The following is a 7,100-nucleotide window of genomic DNA, read 5'->3' on the forward strand; positions in this document are numbered from 1 at the left end:
TTCAAAATAGTTTTCAATCATATCTTTTTAAATTCTAATTTCAAAATCTTTTTCTAAAATTACTTGATTTCTTTCCCACTCTTGATTTTCGAAAATCAATTAAAGTTTTTCAAAATGTTTTTAAAATCTTTTTAATTTAGTTTTCGAAATTACTTCCCCTCTTCTTACATCCTTCTATTTATGGAGTACCACTCCTTCTCAATGCACAATTCGAACTCTATTTGATTAAGTTCGAATTCCTCTACTTCTTCCTTCTAATTTTCTTTTCCTCTAACACCTCAAAGAATCTCTATACTGTGACATAGAGGATTCCATATTTTCTTGTTCTCTTCTCTTTCATATGAGCAGGAACAAAGACAAAGGCATTCTTGTTGAAGCTGACCCTGAACCTGAAAGGACCTTGAAGCGAAAGCTAAGAGAAGCTAAGGCACAACTCCCTATAGAGGACCTGACAGAAATCTTCAAAGAAGAAGAACCCATGGCAGCCAAAAACAACAACAATGCCAATAATTCAAGGAAGGTGCTGGGTGACTTTACTGCACCTACTCCCGACTTCTATGGGAGAAGCATCTCTATCCCTGCCATTGGAGCAAACAACTTTGAGCTTAAGCCTCAATTAGTTTCTCTAATGCAACAGAATTGCAAGTTCCATGGACTTCCATTGGAAGATCCTCATCAGTTCTTAGCTGAATTCTTGCAAATCTGTGACACTGTCAAGACTAATGGGGTTGACCCTGAGGTCTACAGACTTATGCTATTCCCTTTTGCTGTAAGAGACAGAGCTAGAACATGGTTGGACTCACAACCTAAAGAAAGCCTGGACTCATGGGAAAAGCTAGTCAATACCTTCTTGGCAAAGTTCTTTCCACCTCAAAAATTGAGTAAGCTTAGAGTGGAAGTCCAAACCTTCAGACAGAAGGATGGAGAATCCCTCTATGAAGCTTGGGAAAGATACAAACAATTAATCAGAAAATGTCCTTCTGACATGCTTTCTGAATGGAGCATCATAGGTATTTTCTATGATGGTCTCTCTGAACTATCCAAGATGTCTTTGGATAGCTCTGCTGGAGGATCTCTTCATTTGAAGAAGACGCCTACAGAAGGTCAAGAACTAATTGAAATGGTTGTAAATAACCAATTCATGTACACTTCTGAAAGGAATCCTGTGAACAATGGGACAAATCAGAAGAAAAGAGTTCTTGAGATTGATACTCTGAATGCCATTCTGGCTCAGAACAAGATATTTACTCAACAAGTCAATTTGATTTCTCAAAGTCTGTCTGGAATGCAAAATGCACCAAGCAGTACTAAGGATGCTTCATCTGAAGAAGAAGCTTATGATCCTGAGAACCCTTCAATGGAAGAGGTGAATTACCTGGGAGAACCCTATGGAAACACCTATAATTCTTCATGGAGAAATCACCCAAATTTCTCATGGAAGGATCAACAGAGACCTCAACAAGGTTTCAACAACAATAATGGTGGAAGAAATAGGTTTAGCAATGGCAAGCCTTTTCCATCATCTTCTCAGCAACAGACAGAGAATTCTAAGCAGAACCCCTCTGACTTAGCAACCATGGTCTCTGATCTAATCAAAACCACTCAAAGTTTCATGACTGAAACAAGGTCCTCCATTAGGAATTTGGAGGCACAAGTGGGATAGCTGAGCAAGAAAGTTACTGAACTCCCTCCTAGTACTCTTCCAAGCAATACAGAAGAAAATCCAAAAGGAGAGTGCAAGGCCATCAACATGGCCGAATTTGGAGAGGAAGGAAAGGAAGTGAACGCCACTGAGGAAGACCTCAATGGGCGTGCACTAGCCTCCACTGAGTTCCCCAATGAGGAACCATGGGAATCTGAGGCTCAAAATGAGACCATAGAGATTCCATTGGACTTACTTCTGCCTTTCATGAGCTCTGATGAGTATTCCTCCTCTGAAGAGGATGATTATGTCACTGAAGAGCAAGTTGCTAAATACCTTGGACCAATCATGAAGCTAAATGACAAGTTATTTGGTAATGAGACTAGGGAGAACGAACCTCCTTTGCTCGCCAAAGAACTGGATGACTTGTCTAGGCAGAAATTACCTCAAAAGAGGCAGGACCCTGGGAAGTTCTCCATACCTTGTACCATAGGTACCATGACCTTCAAGAAGGCTCTGTGTGACTTAGGGTCAAGTGTAAACCTCATGCCTCTCTTTGTAATGGAGAAGCTAGGGATCTTTGAGGTGCAAGCTGCAAGAATCTCACTAGAGATGGCAGACAATTCAAGAAAACAAGCTTATGGACTTGTAGAGGATGTTCTGGTGAAGATTGAAGACCATTACATCCCTGCTGATTTCATAGTTGGTGCACGAAATTGCAATCACACTTTTGCAATCCCGCACAACTAACCAGCAAGTGCACTGGGTCGTCCAAGTAATACCTTATGTGAGTAAGGGTCGATCCCACGGAGATTGTCGGCTTGAAGCAAGCTATGGTTATCTTGTCAATCTTAGTCAGGATATCAAAGATTATCAGGGTTGACTGTGAAAGGTAAAAGAACATGAAATAAGTACTTGTTTTGCAGTAATGGAGAATAGGTTGAGGCTTTGGAGATACTGTCTTCTTCCTCAAACACGCAAGGCTCCTTCCATGGCAAGCTGTATGCAAGGGTTTCACCGTTGTCAGTGGCTACCTCCCATCCTCTCAGTGGAAATGTTCAACGCACCCTGTCACGGCACGGCTATCCATCTCGGTTCTCAATCAGGCCGGAATAGAATCCAATGATTCTTTGCGTCTGTCACTAACGCCCGCCTTCAGGAGTTTGAAGCTCGTCACAGTCATTCAATCATTGAATCCTACTCAGAATACCACAGACAAGGTTTAGACCTTCCGGATTCTCTTGAATGCCGCCATCAGTTCTAGCTTATACCACGAAGATTCCGGTTAAAGAATCCAAGAGATATCTACTTAATCTAAGGTAGAACGGAGGTGGTTGTCAGGCACGGTTCATAGTTGAGAATAATGATGAGTGTCACGGATCATCACATTCATCAGTTTAAGAACAAGTAATCTTAGAATGGAAGCAAGCATGATTGAATGAAAAACAGTAGTAATTGCATTAATCCATCAAGACACAGCAGAGCTCCTCACCCCCAACCATGGGGTTAGAGACTCATGCGTGGAAGGTACACAAAGAAACGTGTAAAGTGTCATGAGGTACAGTTACAATGTCAAAAGATCCTATTAATAGTGAACTAGTAACCTAAGGTTTACAGAAATGAGTAAATGACAGAAAAATCCACTTCCAGGGCCACTTGGTGTGTGCTTGGGCTGAGCATTGAAGCTTTCATGTGTAGAGACCTTTTCTGGAGTTAAACGCCAGCTTTCATGCCAGTTTGGGCGTTTAACTCCAATTTTTATGCCAGTTCCAGCGTTAAACGCTGGAAATTCTGAGGCTGATTTGCAATGCCGGTTTGGGCCATCAAATCTCGGGCAAAGTATGGACTATTATACATTGCTGGAAAGCCCAGGATGTCTACTTTCCAACGCCGTTGAGAGCGCGCCAATTGGGCTTCTGTAGCTCCAGAAAATTCACTTCGAGTGCAGGAAGGTCAGAATCCAACAGCATCTGCAGTCCTTTTCAGTCTCTGAATCAGATTTTTGCTCAGGTCCCTCAATTTCAGCCAGAAAATACCTGAAATCACAGAAAAACACACAAACTCATAGTAAAGTCCAGAAAAGTGAATTTTAACTAAAAACCAATAAAAATATACTAAAAACTAACTAAATCACACTAAAAACATACTAAAAATAATGCCAAAAAGCGTATAAATTATCCGTTCATCACAACACCAAACTTAAATTGTTGCTTGTCCCCAAGCAACTGAAAATCAAAATAGAATAAAAAGAAGAGAATATACTATAGACTCCAAAATATCAAAGAAACATAGTTCCAATTAGATGAGCGGGACCAGTAGCTTTTTGCTTCCGAACAGTTTTGGCATCTCACTTTATCCTTTGAAGTTCAGAATGATTGGCATCTATAAGAACTCAGACTCAGATAGTGTTATTGATTCTCCTAGTTTAAGTATAATGATTCTTGAGCATAGCTATGTCATGAGTCTTGGCTGTGGCCCAAAGCACTTTGTCTTCCAGTATTACCACCGGATACATACATGCCACAGACACATAATTGGGTGAACCTTTTCAGATTGTGACGCAGCTTTGCTAGAGTCCCCAATTAGAGGTGTCCAGGGTTCTTAAGCACACTCTTTTTGCCTTGGATCACAACTTTATTTCTTTCTTTTTCTTTCTTTCTCTTTTTTTTTTCGAAAAGTTTTTTTTTTGAATTCACTGCTTTTCCTTGCTTCAAGAATCAATTTGATGATTTTTCAGATCCTCAATAACAGTTCTCTTTTTCCCTCATTCTTTCAAGAGCCAACAATTTTTAACATTCTCAAAACAACAAATTCAAAAGACATATGCACTGTTCAAGCATTCATTTGGAAAGACAAAAATTATTGTCACCACATCAAACTAATTCAACTAGTTTCAAGGATAAATTCGAAATCCTGTACTTCTTGTTCTTTTGTGATTAAAGCATTTTTCATTTAAGAAAGGTGATGGATTCATAGGACATTCATAGCTTTAAGACATGAATTTTAAATTTTATTAATTATGAATTAAGAACAAGACTCAAAAATAGATATAAGATGAGACTAGAGAAAAAATAGAAAATAAAAAATTTAAATAGGCTCCTAATGATAGAGGTTTTCACAGAGTTAGGACTCAACAACCTTGATTTTGAGAAGTGGATGCTCCCTCAAATTGAGGGGAGAACTTTTGGCGTTTCAGTTCTTGAATCTCACGCCCCTGCTTCTCTTGTTCCTTCAGCAATTTGCAGAGTATGCAGTTCTGATTCTGCTGTTCTTCCTTAAGTTGCTTCATAGTCTCTTGCAACTTGGTGATAGATGCTTCTAGGCTGCCCCAGTAGCCAATTTCAGGAAATTCAGGGAGGAACTCCTGCGCCCTCCTTTTGATAGAGTTGTCTTGCATTTGTCCTTCCATTAACTTCTTGGTGATTGGATGTTCAATGGGTATGAATTCATCTACTCCCATCTTTACCCCAGCCTCTTTACAGAGCAAGGAGATCAAGCTTGGGTAAGCCAGTTTGGCTTCAGTGGAATTCTTATTTGCAATTGTGTAGATCTCACAAGCAATCACATGATGAACCTCCACTTCTTTTCCAAGCATAATGCAATGAATCATCACTGCTCTCTTGATAGTGACCTCAGAACGGTTGCTAGTGGGCAATATGGAGCGCCCAATAAAGTCTAGCCAACCTCTTGCAATTGGTTTGAGGTCTCCCCTCTTGAGTTGGTTTGGGACACCCTTTGAATTGGTTATCCACTTAGTTCCAGGGAGGCATATGTCCTCTAGAACTTGATCCAACCCTTTATCTGCTCTCACCATTCTCCTATTAAAGGATTCAGGATCATCTTACAGTTGAGGTAATTTGAAGATCTCTCTTATTTTGTCCAGATGGAAGTACATAACTTTCCCTCTGACCATGGTTCTGTAAGTATGGTAAGCGGTTCCAGTCATTCTCTGCTTATCTGTTAGCCACAGATTTGAGTAGAATTCCTGAACCATATTCCTTCCAACCTTTATCTCAGGATTGGTTAGAACTTCCCATCCTCTGTTTCGAATTTGCTCTTGGATCCCCGGATATTCATCTTCTTTCAGATCAAATTTAACTTCCGGGATCAATGACCTCAGACCCATTATTTTGTGATAATGGTCTTCATGTTCTTTAGTTAAGAACTTCTCTTGATTCCAAATATTCTTTGGATTATTCTCTTTCTTTCCTTTTAAATTGGTTTGTTTTCCCTTAGGAGCCATGATCTTGATGAATCTTGGCTTAGTGATCACGGAAAAGCACACCAAACTTAGAGGTTTGCTTGTCCTCAAGCAAAAGAAAGGAAGAAAGAAGAGAGAGAAGAGAAAATTCGAATGGTGTGGGGGAATGGTGAGGCCGAACGCGTTTTTATAAGGGGGGAAGAGGAGATTTCGAAAAAATTGAAAAGAGATTTGAGAGGATATGGAGAGAATTTGAGAGAAGGGTGAGTTTTTGAACAAGATTTGGGATTGATTTGAGAGAGATTTGAAGAATGGTTTTGAAGATTTGAAAGTGAATGATGAAAGGTTGAAGTGTGTTTATGTAGAAAAGTATGGGTAAGAAAAGGAAAGTTTGAAAAAATTTGATTGGAAAACAAAATCTTGGTCCCCCACCTTTCTGGCGTTAAACGCCCAGAATGGCATCCATTCTGGCGTTTAACGCCCATTTGTTGCCCATTGTGGGCGTTTAACGCCCAGCCAGGTGCCCTGGCTGGCGTTAAATGCCAGAATCCCCTTTGTCACTGGGCGTTTTTCTAAACGCCCAGGATGCTGCACACCTGGCGTTAAACGCCCAGAATGGTGCCCTTTCTTGCGTTTAACACCCAAAATGGCACCTTTACTGGCGTTAAACGCCCAGAATGGTGCCCATTCTGGCGTTTAACGCCCAAAATACCCTTTACTGGCGTTTTTTCGCCAGTAAGCTCTTTTTCTCTGCTTTTTTGCGCTGAATCCTTCTGTAACTCTGTGAATTCCTTCATTTTTGATACTTGCCTTTGTAAAAACAAAACATATAACCTGCTAATGACTGGGTTGACTCCCAGCAAGCGCTTCTTTACTGTCTTTAGCTGGACCTTTACTGAGAATCACTCAAGTCTCAGTTTTGAGCATTCCTGCTCAAAATTGCTTTCAAGATAATGCTTGATTCTCTATCCATTAACAATGAACTTTTGTCAGAATCAATGTCCTGAAGCTCAACATATCCATATGGTGACACTCCTGTATCACATACGGACCCCTCCACCGGGATTTAAGTTTTCCTGGAAACAATTTGAGCCTAGAGTGAAGAGCAGAACTTTTTGTCCTGGCTCAAAGACTCTGGTTGACAACTCTTGTCATGCCACTTCTTGCCTTTTCCTTATAAATTTTTGCATTTTCAAAGGCATTGAGTCTGAACTCTTCTAGCTCATTTAGCTGGAGCATTCTTTTTTCACCAGCTAA

At 40.3% G+C, this 7,100-nt stretch overlaps 1 non-coding gene across 1 annotated transcript; it reads right to left on the reverse strand.

The window, feature by feature from the left end:
- Window positions 1–883: 883 nt before the first annotated feature.
- On the reverse strand, window positions 884–991 carry LOC130955627 (small nucleolar RNA R71). Its single transcript, XR_009076823.1, has one exon. It is a non-coding gene; the product is annotated as a small nucleolar RNA R71 (small nucleolar RNA).
- Between the last annotated feature and the right edge of the window lie 6,109 nt (window positions 992–7,100).

Source organism: Arachis stenosperma, chromosome 1 (assembly GCF_014773155.1).
Source record: "Arachis stenosperma cultivar V10309 chromosome 1, arast.V10309.gnm1.PFL2, whole genome shotgun sequence".
In the NCBI taxonomy this organism is placed as follows: Eukaryota; Viridiplantae; Streptophyta; class Magnoliopsida; order Fabales; family Fabaceae; genus Arachis; species Arachis stenosperma.